General features: G+C 32.2%; 1 protein-coding gene across 1 annotated transcript in view; it reads right to left on the bottom strand.

The window, feature by feature from the left end:
* Positions 1 to 24,602, bottom strand: part of ADAMTS17 (ADAM metallopeptidase with thrombospondin type 1 motif 17) — a 451,660-nt gene that overhangs the window by 399,689 nt on the left and 27,369 nt on the right.

Below are 24,602 nucleotides of genomic sequence, written 5' to 3'. Positions count from 1 at the left end.
GTGTGTTATTCTATACAGATACATACATAATACATATATATATGTGTGTGTGTGTGTGTGTGTGTGTGTGTGTGTGTGTATGTATATGTATCCAAACTGTTTATTTGTGCTAGAGTTTCATTGCCTATTAGAAACAGAAATTGAATCAAAACTAAAGTCATACAACTAAGTCTCCAGGGGATAGCTAAAGGCTCAGTCTTCAATAAAATCAAATAGGCTACTTTAGTGTTGAGGTAAGCAACAAGATAGCATACTTGACAGATATTTCTATTTTTCACAGATAACTAAAATTATTCTGAGGATATGTATATCTATATTTTGTCTTGAGCTACAGATTCTAAGTCCCTTCAGACAAAGAGTTTCAATTATAATTGTACTCATTTGGTGGCTGATTGTGAACTTCAGTGGCCAATAGTACTTTGACTGTACTACCTTCTATTTTGGGGACAGCAAAATAACTTGAATCAGATCACAAGAACTAACTGCTAAAATTTCAGTATTTATACCTCAGAAATCAGAAAGCTTGATATATTATTTTGTTGATTTTCTAGATTTAAGAAAACTTTGAAGAACATGACAATAATGTAAATTAAGTTTAAAGGTGTGTAGTTGTTACGTTTTTCTAGAGATCAGACTGTTAAATATTTATCAATATATTGTTGTATAAAACTCTGAATTTTCCCAAATATTTACCTGCATAGTCATGTGTCATTGCCCAAACAAGAAAATATAAGACATTTCAAAAGCAGCAAAACCACTAAGTCTGACTCAAAATAAAGCAAGTAAACCTACCTCTCCTCAAAATTGATTTTATTATTTTTTCAAATATAATAGAAGCTATTTTCAGATATTAAATTTCTAATAAGCATTATAAATTCCATGAGTTTCTAAAATAATTCACAGCACCAATATTTCATAGATTTCAATGTTGTAGTTATTCTGTATTTGATCTGATCAAAGAAAAGCCAACATTTACATTGCTAATACCACTTTCCCGAAATTCCGTAGTGCTTAAATTGATTTTGAATGTCCATAAAGCACACTGTAAATTTATATCAAAATAAATTCACATAATATAAACTTCAGGAGAAGTACATCTTCCCTTTCAGAACAGAGAAGTTTTTCATTCTTTTCTTGGAAGGAATAACTGCCCATTCCTATGGATTATCAATGGATGTTAATATAGTGTTCTAAATAAAGTGGGATAAAATTGGATTCAACAAAGTATGTTAGCATTGTGAAATCTTTCCAGTGCAATTAATAACTGCATTTTCTAATTATTACTTTAAAAAGAGAAAGCAAGTAGGAATGAAGTGAAAAAGCATGACAACAAAGGACAAGACCAGGAATAGTAGTGGATCAATGAGACAAATAAGGGAGGCAATACTGTCACAGTCTAGTTAGGGTACAGGAATCATTGGAATTGACAAGAAGTTAGAATTCAGAGAGATATTTGGGGAACACATAGATGGTAGAGGTCAAGGTAAAGAACTTAATAGAAAACCAAACAGGTAGTTACAATGAGCCATATCAGCAAAAAAAAAAAAAATCTTAAAATGAGGCAAAAGTTAGGAACAATTAGGAAATTATGCTTACTGTTACAGCAAGAGCCAGTCCCAGGACATGGGCAGCATAAAATTTATAAGCCAGCATGTATAGTCTGCATGTTTTAGACATATTATTAAATAAGAAGAAGTATAATGTAATAAAAAATCCTACACTCAAAGATAGAAAATCTGGATTTGAACCTCAGCACTTAGTTATGAAGGTGTATTCAAGTAAATTGTCTTTGAACATGTTTCCTCATCTATAAAATGTGGAGATTGGGTTAGATAATCTCCAAGGTCCCTTCCAGTGCTAACATTCTGTGATTCTAATATCTATAATTCCACTGGTTTAGGAAATATATGTTTAGGCCCTGAAAGTTGATAGTTAAGAGTGAAAATTAAAATCCAATTTTTTTGTTCCTAGTACAATGCACAATACACTATCTATCCATCAATCTCCTTGCTTTCAGTCACTACTATTTTGTATCAAATTTATTTTTGTACATATATTTGTGTGTATATGTATATTGGTATATTATATATATTTATATATTATTTTGTATATATAGTATATATTTACATATATTTGTATGTACATATATATATGTATATATATATCTTTGCTTATTAAATTATAAATTCTTTGCTGCATATGTCATTTTTCATCCTATTATCCCTAGAACTTAGTACAGTGCCTTGGTACATGGTAAGTACATGTTTGATAGAATGAATTTTATGAATTGAAAAAAAGGGAAAGTAATTATTGATCTGTAAACTAAAATTAAAAAAAGCAAACTATGGAATCTTTAGCTATTTTTAAAAAAAAGAGCTTGTAACTTGATAGCCTAAAACTTGAAAGACATGAAAACATAGGATCTGAGACTAGAACTGAAACTTAAGAGGCTAAATAGCTAAACCAGTTAAGTTACAGACAGATAAAAACATTGAGGCGCAGAAGGAACTGCCCAAGAACTTTCAAGTAGTCAGCAGCAGAGGCTAGATTTAAATCTTTGTCTTTCCATTATAGTCTACTGCTTCTCATATAATCCTAAAGATTCATTCTATCCCACTTTGAAATTTTATGTACACAGGGAGGGAAAGATAGAAAAAATCCTGATAACAAATTGAGGCCCATTTCCCCCCTTACTATTCCATATAAGTCTGGTATTTTGGTACTTTTAACAATAGCACTCAGGTTTTATTGATGAAGAATGACATTCTCTACTAAACTGAGCTGAGGAAAACCCTTTGCCTTAATATGATTTTCTTTTCATGGCTCAGATAACAAACTAACATGGAAGGGAATTTTGATTTGTGGTTTACTAATGGATCCAGAATTTTACCAGTTCCTTAGGTTTACAAGGAAGTTTTTGCAAGCACAAGACACTATGACCAAGATGATGAATTTTCTGCCAAAGCATGCACTACGAAGGATTTTTTTAAGTTAAAAAAAGCTCCATAAAATGAATATTCATCACATATATTACACTCAAGATTTTAAAATGTAATCAATATTGGAATTTAGATTTCTATTTAATTTCTAATCTATAATAGAACTACCATTTGTTTATGTCTTTCATAGAATGGAGTATTACAGAGATGCTAATCTTTTTTAAATTTTTTTTTTTAAATATAAGCTTAAAATTCTTTTTTTTTTTTTTAAATAAAAGATACAATACTCCAAACAAAAGCTGAAATCTTGGCTCTCTTCCTCTTGCTGGGAGGAAAGCTGAGCTGAATTATGCTTATTGGTGTGCTCTGTCTCTGTCTCTTTCCCTCTATCCCCCCCACATTGCTTTTTCCTCTCCCCCTTTTTTGTCTCCTTGGATCTAACATGAACTCTGATTCAAAATTCAGACACTGCTGCAGGAGTTGGCAAGGTCAATACTTTCCTTCCTATCACCACCCACTAGAACACCTCAAGTGTGCCATATATTCACTCAACTCACCCTGGCCTCTTGCCTGGGATATGAAATCTACCTCTTCCTTTGGGCTGGCTACAGGGTGTTATCCTGAGCCACCTGGACAGCTCCAGCCAATGCTAACTTCAAATAATAAACTATGCATACTTGTTAATTTAAATTAGAGACAAATTTTCCTATTATGCTAAAGAACTTCTTTGCTTTGAGTTAATGAAATAATTTCTTTGTGTTTATGTATGTGTGCTTATAGAAGTTTGTGTTTGTGTGTGTGTATACACTGATCCAGATATATTCATATGTGTGTGTGTGTACACACACACATATGAATATATCTGGATCAATAGTAATGTTAAAGGAAGATTGTGAAGAATATCAATAGAAATAATACTATCTCTCACCTAATTACAAAATTTTATGAAATTTAAGAAGGAAAGGTGTTGCATATAGGCATTAGAAAATATTCTTTTATATATTTTCTTGTTTGAATGATTAATGTTTAATCATTTTTCTTCAAGTGAGAAAAAAGCCAACCCAAGAAAAAAGCTAAGGTAAATAATTTTAGTTTCCTTAATTGATCAAGCTTAACATAAGGGTAACAACATGTTTTAGTAAATAAAGTATTGGATTTGGGGTCAGGAGACTTGAGTCCACATTTCTTTTCTGCTGCTAAGTATCTGGGAAAAGCACTGATTCTCTGGGTTCTACATTTCTTCATCTATAAAATTATGGAATTGAAATAGATGACTTTTCAAGTTCCTTTCAGCATTGAATCTTAAAATTATTATTACCTAGTATTTACATAGTGCTTTGAGATTTTCAAACCACTTTACAAATCCCTATTTCATCTTATTTTCACAATAATCCTGGATGACAGAATGAACTGAATTAAAAAAAAAAAAAAAAACTGTAGTACAGGTGCTGTGATTAAAAAAAAACTTGTAGTCTATGGGAACATCAAAATGAATAAACATGAAAAATTAAGAACAACACAGGAAGCTAGTGGCAAGTAAACAATATGTCACAGAGTAGTGCATGATCTTTGTCAAAGGAATAGTATCAATAATTTATGCTCCAAGTTCAAAAGCAAGTTGCAGCAGTGATTTGTCTCAGATCCCAGAATATTAAGGTTTGCAAAGGTACTGAAAGTTTGCAGATCTAGAGCCTAAACTTCCCTGAGATCTTAAAATAATAAAATAGTACACCAAGAAAGCAGCAAGAAGACTAATTCAGACTTTCCCTCCAGGAGTATCACAGAGTCTAACCCTAATATCAAATGCAAAATCAGGAAGTAAACTGAAAGATTTATTTACCTCTATGGTTTTCAACAAGTTACTAAATCTAACTTGGCCATAATTTTTTTCATCTTTAAAATTAAGAAACTGGATTAGTTAATCTCTAACTTCTCTTCCAATTCTTAAATACCGTGTTTTTATATGACCTGGAAAAAAAAGACTTTTGAGAATTTGAAAATCTGCCTTAGGGAAGAAGTATTAGACTCAATTTGTTTAACTCAAAAGAACATATTTAGACTTGGAAATTGGTAGATACAGAGAAACAGATTTCAGTTCTACATCAAGAACTTCTTAATGATTAGCAGTGAATAAAAATAAAAGTTCATTTCTCAATAAAATTAATCAAAAATAAATTTATGAAACATCTACTATGTGCTGGGCATTCTATTAAGTGCCTCAAGAGATCGGTTGTTAACAGTCTCACAATGAATGACAAACTTTGCCAAAAACAAAACAAAACAAAACATGGCAAGAGTAGATGAGCACCAAAAAAAGTCTGGGTAAAGATAATAATGGTAAATGCAAAATTATTATTGAAGAGTCAAGTACAAAACATATCCTGAAGGCTTTGACTAAATACCAAGAAGAGATCTGAGGAGCACTTATCTCAGAAACTCAAGAAAAAAATCCTTCAAGTATTAGACAGCAATAGAATATAAATACATATAACATATAATACAGGGTGCCCAAAAAAGTTCTTTGACAAAATAATAATAGAAAAATCAATAATATCATTACAGAGAATGACAATTAGACAATAGGCCAAAATTTATGGGATTGATAAAATTTATGGAATTAGAATAAAATATGAGAAAACAAAATTGTCATTCTTTGATGATGATATGATGGCATACTTAGAAAATCCTAAAAAATCAACTTAAAAAGTAGTTGAAATAATGAACAATATCAACAAGTTATAGGATATAAAACACACCACAAAAATCATCATCATTTGTACATATTACCAACAAAGTCCAGAAGGAAGTTATAGAAAGAAAATTTCCATTTAAAATAACTATAGACAATATAAAACACTTGAGAATTACAAACCCAGGAACTATATGAACTCACAAAATATTTTTTACACAAATAAAGACAGAGCTAAACAACTGAGAAATATTAATTGTTGTGAGTAGGCTAAAGCAATAAAATAATAATAATTCAATATAAATTATTTATCCAGTTTCATACAAATCAAATTACCAAAGAAAATTTCATAAAGCTAGAAAAAAATAAAATTCACTCGGAAGAACAAAAAGTCAATATAATATCAAGAGAACAATGAAAAAAATGTGAAGGAAGGTATCTTAGTAGTACCAGATCTCAAACAGTATTACAAAATACAATCATTTAAACAATCTGGTACTTATATGAAATAGATTATTTGATCAGTGGAATAGAATAGATACACTATATACAGTAGTAAATGACCATATTAATCTAAAGACCTAAAGATCTAAGATTTGAGATAAGAAATCACTGAGAAAAGTGGAAAGCAGTGTTAGAAAGTAAATATAGATCAAGATCTCACACTGTATACTGAAATAACGTCAAAAAGGGCTCATAATTTAGACAAAAATGATGTCATAAGCAAGTTAGAGGACTATGGAATATTTTATCTGTAAGATTTATGAATAAAACAAAGAATTTATGACCAAACAAGAAGTATCCATACAAGATATAAAATGAATAATTTTTATTATATCAAATTTAAAAGATTTTGCACAAGAGAATCATTTGGAAGATTAGAAGGAAAGCAGGAAATGAAGGGGACATTTACAGCATGTTTCTCTGATGAGGGCCCCTTTTCTCAAATATGTAGAGAACTGAGTTGAATCTATAAGAATGAATCATTTGCCAATTAACAAATGGACAAAGGACATGAACAGATAGTTTTCAGAAGAAGAAATCAAAACTTTATCATCACATTTTTAAAAAGTGCTCCAAAATCACTTCTGATTAGAGAAATGTAAATTTTTAAAAGTCTTAGGTACCATTTCCCATATATCAGATTGGGTAATATGATAGAAAAGCAAAATGACAAATGTTGATGAGAATGGGGAAAAACAGGGACACAAAGGCAGTGTTGATGGACTTCTGAACTGATCCAACCATTCTGGAGAGTAATCTGGAACTATAATCAAAGGGATATAAAACTGTGCATACCTTTTGACCCAGTCATATCAAACTAGGACTGTGTCCCCAAGAAATAAAAGAAAAAGATAAGTATAAAATATTTATAGGAGCTCTTTTTATGATGACAAAGAATTGGGAATTGAGGGGGTACTCATCAAGTAAAAAATAGCTGAACAAGTTGTGGTATACAATTGTGGTGGAACATATTGAGCTAAATGAAATGATAAGCAAGAAGCTTTCAGAAAAATCTAGGAAGACATACTGATACAAAGTGAACTGATACAAAGTGAAACAAGCAGAACCAAGAAATCACTGTATACAATAATATCAAGATTACAAAAATGATCAACTCCAAATGACCTGGCTAGTTTCAGCAATAAAATGATCCAAAACGATTCTGAAGGATGTATGATGAATAGTATACTTTCCAGAGAAAGTATTGGTAGAGTCTGAATGCAGATTGAATCATACTTTTTTTTTTAACTTTATTATTCTTGAGTTAGTTTTGTCGTTGCTGTGGTTTTGTTATTTTCTTCTGAAACATAACTAATAATGGAATATTTTGCATGACTGCACATGAATGATCTATATCAAACTGTTCAAATTCAGAAAACTCTACATTGCACAATGGTTATGAAGCTATGTGGGGTATCTCAAAAGTCCCAGTGTAATTTTAAGCTACCCAAAATAGAAATCCATAGTTAAAGAGATAAGGAAAGAGACCACTAATTGAAATCATTATTTCTTATTCAAACACAATTATGCAAGTCTCAAATTTCTCAACCTAGGGAATCTAGGTTAAACTGGGTGTGACTAGTTACTAAAACAGGGATGAGATTTTTAGGAAACTTATCCTAGCTTCTCAGAATTCCCATGAAGTAGGAAGATCATCCATATTTCTGTTTTCCCAGTTCACGCCTTCAAGAATATATCCAGACCTAAGCTAGCAAGGATACTAAAATATCTCTTAGCCCATTTCTGGCAATGTAATGGAAGAATATTTTGCAAAAGTATGGAGAGGCTCTCTGTGACAGCATAATGATAGAGTGAAACCCTTGCTTCTATTTTCAGAGCAGTAAGAAATGTGGAGTATTGTATTTGGAATCAGGAAAACTTGGGTCCAAATTCCACCTCACAAAACTTGTTAACTATATGACTCTGGACAAATCAATTAATCTCTTTCAATCTCCTCATGAGTAAAATGTAGATAAAAATATTTGTAGCACTTATATCACAACTTAAAAGCAAGGGCTTTAGAAATGTCAGTTATTATTATCACTACCACTATTTAATGGCAAATTCAATTTGAGAACAGAGCCATTTTCCACAGGGGAAAGAATAAAAAATCATGATCTGATTAACAGTTCTACCCAAACATGCATAAGAACTTCAGAATGACTCAGAAATATCAAGGATTACTAAATATGGAATTCAATTAGAAGTTTCAGTAGAAATTTACGTTAGAACCAAAGTTTGCTAATCAAGGAAAGAATGAGTAATCATGAACAATTCACTCCTTTTTTAAACAGGATGGCAGGTCAAAGAATAGAAATAAGAATTTTTAAGTCCTCTGTAATGTAATGAAAAACTTAAAACTCTTTTATCATTTTTGTATCATCCTTTTTTTGGGTTTGAATTCCTTAAAAGTTAGAATATCAATGGGCAGCTGGAATAGAAGCAAATTCAATTCAGATTCCAATTCAGGAAAACACAGGCTGATAAAACATGAAACTCTTATCACAGGAGGAGAGATTAACATGTGACATTTTACCAGAGATTTTTGGATTCAAAAATCCAAAGCGTCAGTATACCATAATCAAAGGGCCAATAATACCACTTTTGACCCAGTAACACCACTACCAGGCCTACTTATTCTGTCAATAAAACTAAAAGGCAGTTATCCAACTACTTGTTTTGCCAAAATCCTTTCCAGAAATATTTTTGGACTATAGATAGAAAATAGACCATCTATCTATCTATCTATTTATCTATCTATCTATATATATATATCTATATATATATCATGATAAATATATATGCATATGTATCCCTCCAAAGTAGACATCCAACTTTTTTTAAAAAATCATTAATTTTATATAATTATCTACCATATCACAGGTACTTTTTAATATACTTATCCACCATTAAAATCCTATCCTCTGTCTCCCATGCATGGAAGTGATCCAAGTTGTTAAGAATGCCAAATAATCTTAAGCTTTGATAGATCATATGTGAAGCTAAAAAGGAGTAGACTAGTGGACAAACTTTATGTTAGTCATTTGAGAAATAGCCTCCTTGAAAACTTTATGTTAGTCATTTGAGAAATAGCCTCCTTGAATTCAAACAGTTTCATTATTAGGAGATGAAATGATTTAGCCACAGAAGCCCATAAAATTATTGAGCTGTAAAGAAGGCATGAGCTATATTAAAAAAGTGTCCACCCAAATAAAATCATAGAATTTTAAAATTAATGATATGAGAATATGTTTACCCATGCTGTTTTACACAATGTTGCTAACTAATTTAAATATACATTTTAAATTTGAATTGTATTCATCTTGAATTTAGCTACTTAAGGGATATCTAAGTTCAAGGTAGTGGAAATAAGTGGCAGAGGAAGAATTAAAGAATTAAAGGATTTTTTTTGGAGGGGGGTTAGAGGTAGCATGGCACAGTACATCAAGTATGGAGCTTGTAGCCAGGTCAACTTTTTAAAATACAATTCTCTCACTTACACAACTTACACAACTCATAATTGTGTTTGTTGTTTAGTCATTTTAGTCATATCCAGTTCTTTGTGAACAGATTTGGGATTTTCTTGGCAAAGATACTGGAGCAATTTGCCATTTCTTTCTCCAGCTCATTTGGAAGGAGGTGAGCTTCCTTCCAAAGAGAAACTGAGGTAGATAGAGTTAAGTGACTTGCCAAGAATCACACAGCTAGTAGTACATAAGGTCAGATTTGAACTCAGATTTGAACTGCTTTCAGGCCCAGTGCTCCCTTTTTGTGTTTTAGGCAACTCTCTAGGAATTATCTCCTATTACTAATCCTTTCTGATGTGCTTGGTGAAAGAAATTTGGGAACTCATTTTGTTTCTGAGCATGTATGAGATAGGGAAGAGATAGATAAAATACTATAACCCTCTCTCTTATGGCATCAGACATCCATTGAGAGACCATTTGGGCACATTTTTACATATGTTCCAATTGTGTTGGAGTTCTAGATGGAATCTAGATGAAATCCATCTAGATGATGGATGCATCTTTTGTATAGGAAGATTGGGGAAAAGTCACATTATTTTATAACCATAGCTGAATGGAGTTAATATTTGCTTTCAGCAAATGTTTGGAGAGGGCTCTGATGGCTCAATATGGATAGCATATAAGGACTTGAGTCATGAGTTCAAATGAACCTGAGTTCAAATATAGCTTCAGATACTTACTTGCTATGTGATTCTGGGCAAATCATGTAATGGTTTGCTTCTGTTTCCTCAACTGTAAAATGAGCCAGAGAAGGAAAGGACAAACCACTCTAAGTATGTTTGCCAAGAAAACCTCAAGTAGGCCCTTCAGACATGATTGAAATGGCTTAATAACAACAAACTGTATGAAAGGATTTAGAGATTTCTAGAAGGGAGATTTTATTCCTTTACATTTTTGGTATCCTTTTAATAAAATTCGTGTATATAATGTATATATTTATGTACTTATAAACTCAGATAAAGCTTGTTCCTTTATAGTGTATCATAATAGTATGTTTGTATTAAGAAGCAGTTAATACTAATATATTACTTTCAGATTCACAGTATACATTATTTATATTATTTCATTTGACTCCCATAGCAACTTAGTGAGGGAGCTGCTATTATGATGCTTGTTTTATAGATAAAGCACCTGAGGCTGAGCAAAGTTAAGTGACTTGCTTAGGGTGACATAGCTAGAAAATATCTGATTCAGAATTTGAACTCAGTTCTTCTGTACTCTTTGGATACATTGTATCCATTCATTATTCCACCCAGCTACTAGATTAAGCAGTTGTGAAAGTACTATCATTTCTATTTTGCTGAGGAAAAAACAGATTCTAAAGTTATGACTTTCATGGTCAAATGACTTTTAGATGATGAAGCTGGTACTCAAATATAGGTCTTCTAGCACCATGTCCAGTTCTCTTTCTACCATGCCATACCAACAATTTTTTCTGGGTTTGTATATGTGATGCAGATTTTCATATAACCATTCAATTTAAACTTTTTATTCATAGTTACTTATTTATATTTCATATATCCTTACTTTATATACATATACTAATACATGAACAATAAATTAGACTATGATTTGTGTAAGTTGTGTAAGTGAAAGAGCTGCATTTTAAAAAGTTGACCTGGCTACAAGCCCCATATTTGATGTACTGTGCTATGCTACCTCGAACTCCCCTCCAGAAAAATCCCTTGATTTTTCAATTCTTCCTCTCAGACTGCTGCCAGTTACTTCCACTAACTTGAACTTAGATATCCCTTAAGTAATTATCTCTTGAAGTTCTTCCAGTGCTGGCCATTCATGTCTTTTGACTCATAGGACCCAAGAAAAGGTGATGGCATAATCCTGGATCCTCACTAACATTTCCAGATCTTTGTTCTGCCACCATCACTCAACAGTTTCTCTTTTCTAAAGTCCATGCCATTCAATCACACCACATTCTCCCTCCTTCCCTCCAAGACATTCTCCCAACTTCCTTAACAACTTGGTCAGTTGGCTTCCAATCTTTTTCTCTTTTTACTACCATGTTATTATACTTGGAAATTTCAACATTTCCACCGATGATCTTTCTAATACCCTGGTCCCTCAATTCTTTTATCTCTCCATTTTTTTTCCTAGTACCTTTATGCTTTTGGAGTCTTAGAAATCATAGGAACAAGCAATAGCAGTAAGCACCAATGAATAATCATTAACATTAACTTTCATGTTTTAAAAAGAACTGATGAAGATTTTCATATTTGAGATTCATAGTAACCCCATCAGTATGTAATACAGGCATTATTATCTCCATGTTACAAATGAGAAAAAATGAAGTTCAGTGAGTCTAAGTGGCTTTGCCCATGGTCATACAACTAGAAGAACCCACAAATAGGGAGTTCCCAAAAACCTTGCATTCACTTGAAGTCACACTGTTAATGGTTAATGGACCAAGAAAAAATCACTTAATCCAAAAGTAATGAAAATAAAATAATAAAGGAGGGGAAAGCTTGAAATTGGGACATAGCAAAATAGGTATAGAAACCTAAATGTCTCAAAACACAAAAAACATTCCCACGATGTGAAAATGGTCAATTTTTTTTTCTAAAGTCTATGCTTTTATCAAAAAAAAAAAAAAAAGCATAGACTGGAATTCATAACTTAACATGATACTCCTATGTCAACTTCCCAACTGAGGTGATATTTTATAATCACATTGATAAGCTCCTGAAAATAAAGCAGATTGCTAGAAAGACTATTAGCTTGTGTCTTCTATTAAAGCCTAGATAATTGCTACAAATATATCTTCACAGAACAGAATCTCACAGGTCCAGAAGGAAAAAAAAAATCTACAAAGTTGTTCTTTCCCTTGAATCTACTCATCTTCCCATAATTGCTTTTAACCACGTGACTACTGAAGAAATTATGACTATATTCTACTGTACAAGCAAAATATATTTACTGAAGAAGATAGAATCAGTATCCGCAAAAAGACGGTCAGATCCCATCTAATCTGATTAACCCCAGCTATTTCCCATTTATCCAACCTGTCCGCATTTATATGTCATTTGAGGATGACAACAATGACAGTACCAAGTATTGTTTCTTTGGGTGATCATCATAAATCAAGGAAGGACACTAAATACCCTAGAAGAACAACAATATTAGACTTCTAAAACTACTAAATCAATAATGACATTGCTTGTGAAATTATAAGAACAAACCCCATGATTTAAACTTCCATCCATTTCACTAAGAATGAACTTTTTTAGGAACTGCAATAGATTTGTCTCTATTTTTAACTTCCCTAAGTGCAAATGTTTACACAAAGCAAATAGGGAATTAATTAGACCATTAGTTAACTGAGCTATAAGAAGATTGTTCTTGTCTTTTCTTATACACATATTTTCTTCCTCCTTGTGAGTGTGTACATATAGAGGTCTAGTATTATTATAACTGAGACATATGTGGCTTCAGAAAAAATCATTTTCTTTCCTATGGTGTGGGAATGGAGAGGAAGAAGGGGAAAAAATAAAAGAACAAAGAATTAAGAAATTCAATTAGAGTCTCTCTTGGAATTCCTGCTATTACCCCTCTGCTCCAAGCTATTAGCTCTATTGTCAACCTCTATACTCATTTAAATGGTCTCACTAGGAGCTCTTATCACATCAAAAGGAGGGTTTCCATAGAATAAGCTTCAGAACAACTGAGCAAACTCAAGTACAATTTATTTTTTCCCAGAATAAGAAAATGTTAGCAGACACTAATTTTAAACACCATCACCATACAAGTAAGATAGGAACAGAAGTTTCTACACAAGTCCCAATGTGTGTTTTGGCTGTTAAATATCAGAACAGTTGACAAAATTAGTCTAGTATATAATATAAGCCCCTTGGGAAAATGGGGAATAGGGGTGACAGACTAGAATGCAGCTATTGTTGTACTTCCTCTGTTTCACAGAGGTATACATGAAATTTCTAGGTCAATATATGTTAAAACCCAAATACATGCCATTATTAATTTCAAATATTCGAAAGGATTTTTTTTTCAGTCCGTTAATCAACACTGATTAGGTACTGCTCATGTACCAGGCACTGCAAAAGCACTAGAATACAAAGAAAGGTAAAAATAGCCTCTACCTTCAAGTAGCTTACATTCTAATACGAAAGACAACAGAGAAATAATTAGTTATGATGCAGGTGAATGCTGTAAAAATAGTGTAAAATAATCACTGAAACTATGTCCCCTTTGATCTACAAAATAAGAGAGATCAGGTCACCCAGGCTCCAGAGTGTAGAAAAAAGGCACATCCTCCCAGATTGAGATAAACAGTATCACTCAAAGGCAAATCAGCCCCTATTGATCTTTTAGGGAGTCACATCCTCATTCAGGAAACTCTAAAACCTGAAAGAGAGCAGACTTTAAACCCTTAGGAGACTATAAGCAGATTGTCTCCAGATGAAGCCCTAAATGGTGATATAACCTGGTATGCATCAGGCTCTCATAGCTTTGCAAGAGGGTATGGATAAGTCATATTACTCATTAAAAGAAAGAGTGGATAAAGAAATCAACTTCTTGAAAAAACAGAATTAATGAATTGAAAAAAGAAAATAGTTCCTTAAAAAAATTGCAAAATTGAATATAAAAAAATCCATAGAACAAAACAGCTCATTTAAAAACTCAATTGGACAATTACAAAAAGAAATACAGAAGTAAATGAAGAAAATAATTCATTAAAAATCAGAATTGAACAAATGGAAATGGATGACTCGAGGAGACACCAAGAATCAGTCAAGTAAAACCAAAAAGAAAAAAAAAAGAAAAAGAAAAAATGAAAAAATAGAAAAAAAAAAAAAGGTTAAGTACCTACTTGGGAAAATAACAGACCTGGAAAATAGATATAGAAGAGATAATCTAAGGATTATTGGACTTCCTGAAAATCATGATTAAAAAAAAAAAAAAAAAAAGCCTAGACACTATTTTTCAGGAAATCGTCAAAGAGAACTGCCCAGATGTTACAGAAACAGAAGGTAAAATAGACATTGAAAGAATTCATTGATCACTTACTGAAAGAGATCCCAAAATCAAAACTCCAAGAAATATTGTGGCTAAATTCCAGAATTATCAGACCAAGGAAAAATACTACAAGCAGCTAGAAAAAAAAAAAAAAACAACAACAATTCAAATACAGAAGAGTCACAATAAGGATTATTCAGGATGTAACAACAAACACATTAAACAAACACATCAAAGGGCCTGGAATCTGATATTCTGAAAGACTAAGGATCTTGGTATGCAGCCAAGCATAACTTACCCAGCCAAAATGAGTATTTTCTTCCAGGGAAGAAGATGGGCATTCAATGAAATTCCATCTATTTCTGACAAAAAAACTTGAACTAAACAAAATCTTTGACCTCCGAATATAGGACTCAAGAGAAACATAAAAAGGTAAAAAGAAATCTTGGGACCTATATTTCTGTTATGAGTATACATAAAGAATATATGTATAATTTAGTATTATTGTTATAATATAAAAAGAAGCTAAAGGTAGAAAGGAAATTGTACCAGAAAAAGGGAAAAGTGGAGGTACTACATCTCATGAAGAGGCAAAGGAAACCTATTATATCTGAGGGAAAGAAAGAGGGAAGATGGACGTAGTATAAATATTATTCTCATCAGAACTGCCTCAAAGAGAAAATATTAGACATATTTGATTTACAGAGAAACTTCACCCACCTCATTGAAAAGTGGAGGGGAAAAGTGAAAAGAGAAGGAGTAAGCTAAATATAAGGGAATACAGAAATTGAAAAGGAAAGGTTTAATGAAAGGAGAGGGACTCTAAGGGGGAGAGGGATCCTAAAGATAGAGGGCTGTGTGAGGCAAGTGGTGATCATGAGTTTAATATTGGGGAGGGGGGCAAAGAAGAAAGAAAAGAGAAAAGCATAATCTGGGGTTAACAAGATGACAGGAAATACAGAATTAGTAATTTTAATCATAAAGGTGAATGGGGTAAACTACCCCATAAAGCAAAGTCAGATGGCTTTCTGGATTCAAAGTCAGAATCCTAAAATATGTTGTTTACAGGAAACACACAAAGCGGGATAATACATATGGAGTAAAGGTAAAAGGCTGGAGCAGAATCTACTATGCTTCAGATGAAGTCAAAAAAGCAAGGCTAGACATTATGATCCCAGATCAAGCAAAAGCAAAAATTAATCTAATTAAAAGAGGTAAGGAAGGAAACTATATCTTGCTAAAAGGTAGCATAGATAATGAAGCAATATCAATATTAAACATATATGCATTAAGTGGTGTAGCATCTAAATTCTTAAAGAGGAAGTTAAGAGAGCTGCAATAAGAAATAGACAGCAAAACTATAATAGTGGGAGATCTTAACCTTGCACTCTCAGAACTAGATAAATCAAACCACAAAATAAGTAAGAAAGAAGTTAAAGAGGTAAATAGAACACTAGAAAAGTAAGGTATGTTAGATCTTTGGAGAAAACTAAATGGAGACAGAAAGGAGTACACTTTTTTTTGGTCAGTTCATGGAACCAGCAAAAAAAATTGATCATATATTAGGATATAAAAACCTCAAATTCAAATGCAGAAAGGCAGAATTAGTCATCCTTTTCAGATCACAATGAAATAAAAATTATATTCAACAAAAACTTAGGAATAAATGGACCAAAAAGTAATTGGAAACTAAATAATCTCATCTTAAAGAATGATTGCATGAAACAGCAAATTATAGACACAATTAATAATTTCACTCAAGAGAATGACAATAATGAGACATCATACCAAAATGTGTTAAAGTGGTAATAAGGGAAAATTTTATATATCTAAAGGCCTACTTGCATAAAATAGAGAAAGAGAAAATCAATGAATTAGGCTTATAACTAAAAAACCTAGAAAAAGAGCAAATTAAAAACTCTAGTTAAACACTAAATTTGAACTTCTAAAAATAAAAGAAGAGATTAATAAAATTGAAACTAAAAAAACTATTGAATTAATAAATAAAACTAAAAGTTAGCTTTATGGAAAAAAAACAATAAAATAGATAAACCTTTGGTAAATATGATTAGAAAAATGGAAGAGGAAAATTAAACTATTAGTCTTAAAAATGAAAAGGGAGAACTTTCTACCAATGAAGAGGAAATTGGAGCAATAATTAGGAGTTACTTTGTCCAACTTTAGGCCAATAAATATGATAACCTAAGTGAAATGGATGACTATCTTCAAAAATATAGGCTGCCCAGATTAACAGAGGAGGAAGTAAATTGCGTAAACAGTCCCATTTTAGAAAAAGAAATAGAACAAACTATTAATCAATTACCTAACAAAAAATCTCTAGGACAAGATGGATTTACATGTAATTCTATGAAACATTTAAAGAACAATTAACTCCAATCCTACATAAACTATTTGAAAAAATAGGGACTGAAGGAGTCCTACCAAATTCCCTTTATTACACAGACGTGATATTGATATCTAAACCATATAGGCTGAAAACAGAGAAAGAAAATTATAGACCAATCTCCCTAATGAATATTGATGCAAAAATCTTAAATAAAATATTAGCAAAAAAGATTACAGAAAATCATCTCCAGGATAATATACCACGACCAAGGAGGATTTATACCAGGAATGCAGGGCTGGTTCAATATTAGGAAAATTATTAGCATAACTGACTATATCAAAAACCAAATTAAGAAAAACTATACGATCATCTCAATAGATGCGGAAAAAGCTTTTGATAAAATCCATCATCCATTCCTATTAAAAACACTTGAGAGTATAGGAATAAATAAACTTTTCCTTAAAATAGTCAGGAGCATCTATTTAAAATCATCAGTAAGCATCATATGTAATGGGAATAAATTGGAACCATTCCCAATAAGATCAGGAGTGAAACAAGGTTGCCCACTATCACCATTACTATTCAATATTAGAAGTGCTAGTGTTGGCAATAAGAGTTGAGAAAGAGATTAAAGGAATTAGAGTAGGTAATGAGGAAACCAAATTATCACTCTTTGCAGATGATATGATGATATACTTAGAAAACCCCAGAGATTCTAATAAAAAGTTATTAGAAATAGTCTACATCTTTAGCAAAATTACAGGATACAAAATAAACCCACATAAGTCATCAGCATTCTTATATAGCACTAACAAAATCCAACAGAGTTACCAAGAGAAATTCCATTTAAAATAACTGCTGATACTATAAAATATTTGGGTATCTATCTGCCAAGGGAAAGTCAGGAACTATATGAACAAATTACAAAAACTTTCCACACAAATAAAGTCAGATCTAACCAATTGGAAAAATATTGAGTGTTCTTGGATAGGCCGAGTGAATATAATAAAGATGACAATACTACCTAAGCTAATCTATTTATTTAGTGCTATACCAATCAGACTCCCAAAGTACTATTTTAATGACCTAGAAAAATAACAACAAAATTCATATGGAAGAACAAAAGGTCAAGACTTTAAAGGAACTAATGAAAAAAAATCAAATGAAGGTGGCATAGCTGTACCAGATCTAAAACTATATTATAAAGCACAGTCACCAAAACCATTGGTATTGGCTAAGAAATAGATTAGTTGATCAATGGAATAGGTTAGGTTCAAAGGACAAAATAGTCAATAATTATAGTAATCTAGTGTTTGACAAACCCAAGACCTCAGCTTTAAGGATAAGAATTCACTGTTTGACAAAAACTGCTGGGAAAATTGGAAATTAGTATGGCAGAAACTAGGCATTGACCCACACTTACACCACTTACACCAAAATAAGGTCAAAATGGGTTCATGATCTAGGCATAAAGAATGAGATTATAAATAAATTAGAAGAACATAGAATAGTTTACCTCTCAGACCTTGGAGGAGGAAGGAATTTGTGACCAAAGAAGAACTAGAGATCATTATTGATTACAAAATAGAAATTTTTGACTATATCAAATTTAAAAGCTTTTGTACAAACAAAATCAATGCAGACAACATTAGAAGGGAAACAATAAACTGGGAAAACATTTTCATAGTCAAAGGTTCTGATTAAGGCCTCATTTCTAAAATATATAGAGAATTGCCTCTAATATATAAAAAAATCAAGCCATTCTCCAATTGATAAATGGTCAAAGGATATGAACAGATGAAATTGAAACTATTTCTAGCCATATGAAAAGATGCTCCAAGTCATTATTAATCAGAGAAATGCAAATTAAGACAACTCTGAGATACCACTATATACCTGTCAGATTGGCTAGAATGACAGGGAAAGATAATGCAGAATATTGGAGGGAATGTAGGAAAACTGGGACATTGATACATTGTTGGTGGAATTGTGAATATATCCAGCCATTCGAAGAGTGATTTGTAACTATGCTCAAAAAGTTATCAAACTGTGCATACCCTTTGATCCAGCAGTGTTACTACTGGGCTTATAACCCAAAGAGATCTTAATGAAGGGAAAGAGACCTGTATGTACAAAAAATGTTTGCAGTAGCTCTCTTTGTAGTGGCCAAAAACTGGAAACTGAGTGGATACTAATCAATTGGAGAATGGCTGAATAAATTGTGGTATATGAATGTTATGGAATATTATTGTTCTGTAAGAAATGACCAACAATATGATTTCAGAAAGCCCTGGACAGACTTACATGAACTGATGTTGAGTGAAATGAGCAGGACCAGGAGATCATTATATACTTCAACAACTATACTATATGATGATCAATTCTGATGGAGATGGCTCTCTTCAACAATCAGTTGAACCAAATCAATTCCATTTGTTCAATAATGAATAGAACCAGAGACACCCAGTGAAAGAACTCTGGGAAATGAGTGTGAACCACTACATAGCATTCCCAATCGCTCTATTTTTGTCTGCTTGCATTTTTTACTTCCTTCACAGGTTAATTGTACATTATTTCAAAGTCCGATTCTTCTTGTGCAGCAAAATAACTGTATGGATATGTATACATATATTGTATTTAACATATACTTTAGCATATTTAACATGTATCTGTCTACCTGCCATCTGGGAGAAAGTGGGGGGAAGGAGGGAAAAATTGGAACAAAAGGTTTTGAAATTGTCAATGCTGAAAAATTACCTTATCAAATTGTACATACCCTTTGATCCAGCAGTGTTACTACTGGGCTTATATCCCAAAGAGATATTAAAGAAGGAAAAGGGACCTATATTTGCAAAAATGTTTGTGGCAGCCCTTTTCATAGTAGCTAGAAACTGAAAATTGAATGGATGCCCATCAATTGGAAAATGGCTGGGTAAATTATGGTATATGAATGTTATGGAATATTATTGTTCTGTAAGAAATGACCAGCAGGATGAATACAGAGAGGCTTGAAAAGACTTACATGAATTGATGCTAAGTGAAATGAGCAGAACCAGGAGATCAGTATACACTTCAACAACAATACTACATTTGGATCAATTCTGATGGAAGTGGCTATCTTCGGGGCAATAAGAGGATCCAATTCAGGTCTAATTGATTAATGATGAACAGAAGCACCTATACCCAGCAAAAGAACACTGTGAACTGTTTGCATTTTCATTTTTCTTCCCAAGTTGTTTTTACCTTTCTAAATCCTATATTTTTGTGCAACTAGTGAACTGTATAAATATGTACACATATATTATATTTAAAATATACTTTAACATGTTTAACATGTATGAGACTGCCTGCTATCTAGGGCAGAGGGTGGAGGGAAGGAAGGGAAAAGTTGGAACAGAAGTGTTTGCAAGGGCCAATGTTGAAAAATTACCTATGCATATGTTCTGTCAATAAAAAGCTGTAATAATAATTTAAAAAAGAAATATGCTTGCTAAGGGAAAGCCTCTTAGTGAAAAATAAAACCTCCTTTTTTGCCACAGACTTTGGGTTTAGCAAATTCTTTTGCTTCTGAACCTGGGTCTCCAAGCAAAGGGATCTCATTCATACACATTATGTTATATACAAAATATAACTAGGATAAATGAAAGAAATTTTAGAGGAAAAGACATGAACTATGAATTCCAGGAAAAGCTTCCTATACAAGACAGGATTTGAATTGAATCTTAAAAAAAAAAAAAAGCAAGGGAAATTAAGAGCGAAAATGAAGAGCAAAAGCAGAGAGATAAGAATTAAAGTGTTTTTTTTTTTTTTTCTCCCAACTTCAAGTGGGCCATTGTAGCTACAGGGAAGAACACTTGTTGCTCCCCAAGGTTAAGATAACTGGAAAGGGCTTCAAATGACAGATGAGTTTATATTTAATCTTGGAAATAACAGAAAACCTTTGGAATTTATTAGAGGGGTGAAATAAGGAGACATAATTTAGTAAAATTGCTGTGGCAACTGAAATTAAAAATTGATTGGCATAGAAAAGAACTTGAGACAAAGAGATCAATTAGAAATTTCTTGCAAGTGTCTAAGATAGAGATAATGTGAATCTGAGGCAAGATGACAGTCATATGCACAGAAAAAAAAGAAACATAAACTTGTCATGTGAAACTGAAAATTATAAATTTGGCATTGGGTTGGTTATGCAAAATAAGAGAGAATGAAATGTTGACAATGACATCAAAGTTGCTAATCTGTGTGAATGGAAAGATGATGCTGCATCAAGATTGAAAAGATTGAAGAGGGGTGAAATAACAAGTTCTGTTTTGAATATGTTGAGCTTCAGATGCTTTTGATATATCCAGTTTGAAATGTCTAAAATGAATTTACATATAGAGGACTAAGGCAAAAATCTTTAGATATAGGAATCAACTATTTACAGATTAAAATGAAACCCATGAAAACTAAAGCAAGACAATGTGGGACAGGGGGAGAAGAGAAGAGGAATCACCACAGGCCAAGAGTAGCAGACATGACTTGAATGGAATTTGAAAACAAGTGATCATAAAGACAGGAGAATTAGGAGAAAACTGCACCATGAAAACCTAAACAGGAGAGAATATCCAGAAGAAGAAAATCATCAACAGTAATGGAGGTTAAAGAAAGACAAGGATAAATAAATAGCTAATGATTTGGCAATTATAAAATCACTGACAAATTTGAAAAGAACTGTTTTAGTTGAGACTTCTCTAATCTGAAAAAAGCAACAGGAGTTTAAAGTTATTTGTATAACTAAACTTTCCAAACACATCTTTTTTCTCTTCTTTTTTTCTTCCCTTTTCTTTCCTTTTCTTTACTATTTTTTTCCTCTTTCAGATTGAGTATCCTTATTTCACCCAGGCAAGAAATGCAAGAGTTGCTCACAAGATTAATCCCTGTCTGTTCAACACAGGAGTTTTGCCTGACATTGTTCTGACATAAACCAGTCATCCCTTCTTGGACAATCTGGTAATCCCTTGGTCTCAAGGCCTCACCATGTGGTTGCCAAACTTAGTACAGACACCTGATTGACTTACCCTAAAGTGTAAGACTTCTGAGTTTAAAAGATTTGCCAAGTCCAGCCTCCTGAAAAGCAGGGACTATAGGTATGTACCACCTAACCTAGAAAGCATATTAACTTAAAGAAACCTTTTATCCCCTTGCTTCTATCTAATCTATAAAGATAGTTAACATATAGAAATTTTAAATTTCAAAGAATACAAAACTGACCAGAATAAGTCAATCCTCTCATAAGAATAATTTTTTGAAACTCTTAATAAGGTTATGACTATCTAGTACCGACTAAAAAGAACAGGAAAGTTGTAATTTGTTCTGGCATTCTTTCTTTATTTATAATCCAGTACTTCTTAATGCTCAAGGGATATTCATTATCCAAATAGTATTATCATTGCAAAAAAAATTGACTGTACCTTGTGCTAAAAAACATAATCTTGGATAGAAAGCTGTCTGTGCAAACAGCAGCTGTGTTGAATAACATGTCTTATTTATAAATAGCAAAAAGGATTCAAAACTTGAGTCATATATCAGTTACTCTGAGTCATTTACCAACTAAGCAGAGAAACAAAGTACTTTCCTGGAAAGCAAAAAGAGAGGTATCATATTAGAGTAGGAAAACTTCTAAAAGCCATTACTTATGGGTTAAAGGGCGATCTGAGGCAAATGCAAGCATGTAAAAGAAACTTCCGATGATCAGCCAAAGATATAATTTATAAAAACAGTAAATCTTATTCTGAACAGGAGCTATATCAATCTTCATCGTGATCATATGATATTTCCTGGGTAAGCCCTTATTACAAGATGTTATGATATGCTTTTATACATTGAGGAAAATGTCAATCAAATAAAAAGTGATTGTCTTCATAAAAATATTGTTTTGAAATATTACTTTATTTTAAAAATATCTGTATTTTTATTTATTCTTTCATTAATGGACCTGGGTGGGTCCTGGAAAACCTCAGCTAATATCCCAATAGTAATCATCAAGAGAGACTAAAAGTGTTGTCTGGCATGTTTTAGAATTGAGTACTATCCTAGTATATTTGGGAAATTGAAAGTTCTTGAAACAGTATAGGATTGGATTATTTCTATCAATCAGACTAAATAAATTACTATGTGGAATTGCGAGGTAGTATTTTAGGGACACTGAGTTCACCTTTAGTAGTGGTTAATATGTTCATGTCACTCATGTCCTGTTCAAAGAGGAGAAAGAAGGAGGATGGGGAAACAGGTAAAAGGAAAAAAGAAGAAAAGAGAGAATAGAGAAAGGGAGAACAGAGGTTTGATCTTGTTTACAAGAATAAGTTTCAATGATCAATTTCCTGATTTATGTTATGATTTAAAGGATATTACCAATCTCTACTCAAAATTACATTTCTATAATATGCCATGAGTTTTATTCTCCCTCCTTATATCTGAAATTCTCACCATTAGTATTACTCCCTTGGTTTGAATAACATTCAGAAATTTTGAATCCAAAAAGCCATTAGAAGTATATTAACTAGAAAGGGATAGCACTGAGCAAAGGAGGCAACCTTCTCTTCTAACTTCTCTATTACCATGGGTTTGATTATGCAAAAGGATTTTCTAAACAAGTTGTTGGAAAGAATGTGGTGGCCCATTATTTGAGAAGTGACTAGACAATTTTAAGGGAATATTAAGGTTCCATAAAAAGATATAAATAAGGAGCAATTTGGGAAAGTATGGAAGACTTCTATGAAGTGACACAGAAAATAGAAAGCTAAACCAGTAAAACACAGAGACAATTATTACAATACTAAAATGAATACAAATGAAAATACAAATAGGTAACTAAAATCAGATTAAACATAACAACCAATATAGGTTCCAGAGAAGAAAGAAAGAAACTCACTTCTTTTTATTCTGTAGGGACATAGGAAAATATGAATACTGAAAGTTATGATGTCTGTGTTGACTGGTATTGCTTAAGCATTTTGCTTTGCCTCAAAATAGGATTACATAACACAAGACATATGTTAGGCAATGACAGTGATGTTTAAAATATATAACATATAGACACACACACACACACACACACACACACACACACACAAAAGGCTCACAGATCTAAAGCTATAGAAGATCATCTGAATGAAGCTCTTCATTCTAAAGATGACTTAAGGTGTAGAGATATTAAATTACTTGCCCAAGTTCAAATAGATAGTAAGCTTCAAAGGAAAGATTTGAACCCAAGTCCTCTGGCTCCAAATCAAAACTCTTTTAAAGCAGTTTGTGAGTGCAAATGATTTCCATATTGACTAGATAAAACAGAGATGAGTTAAATAAGAATCAAAAGAGAATATAAAATTAATCACCAGAGACAAGAAGTTAAGCTAATAGCCAAAATTTAAAGAAATTGAATGAACCTTCAAGAAGAATCAAGCAGATCTTGGCCCTTTTCATTACTAAAGTAGATTTCTCTTTGAATGAAGGTCAGTATCACTATGATCTTTTGTCATCTATTAGAATCTCTGCTCAAGTTAATATAAATTATATGGGGAAAAGGAAAAGAACCATTAGGAGTGCATTTTTAGGGAGGGGCACACAAC

The sequence above is a fragment of the Sminthopsis crassicaudata genome, chromosome 2, assembly GCF_048593235.1.
Source record: "Sminthopsis crassicaudata isolate SCR6 chromosome 2, ASM4859323v1, whole genome shotgun sequence".
Taxonomy (NCBI): Eukaryota; Metazoa; Chordata; class Mammalia; order Dasyuromorphia; family Dasyuridae; genus Sminthopsis; species Sminthopsis crassicaudata.
The sequence above is the reverse complement of the archived record's forward strand: the minus strand, read 5'-3'. Positions and strand labels throughout refer to the sequence as shown.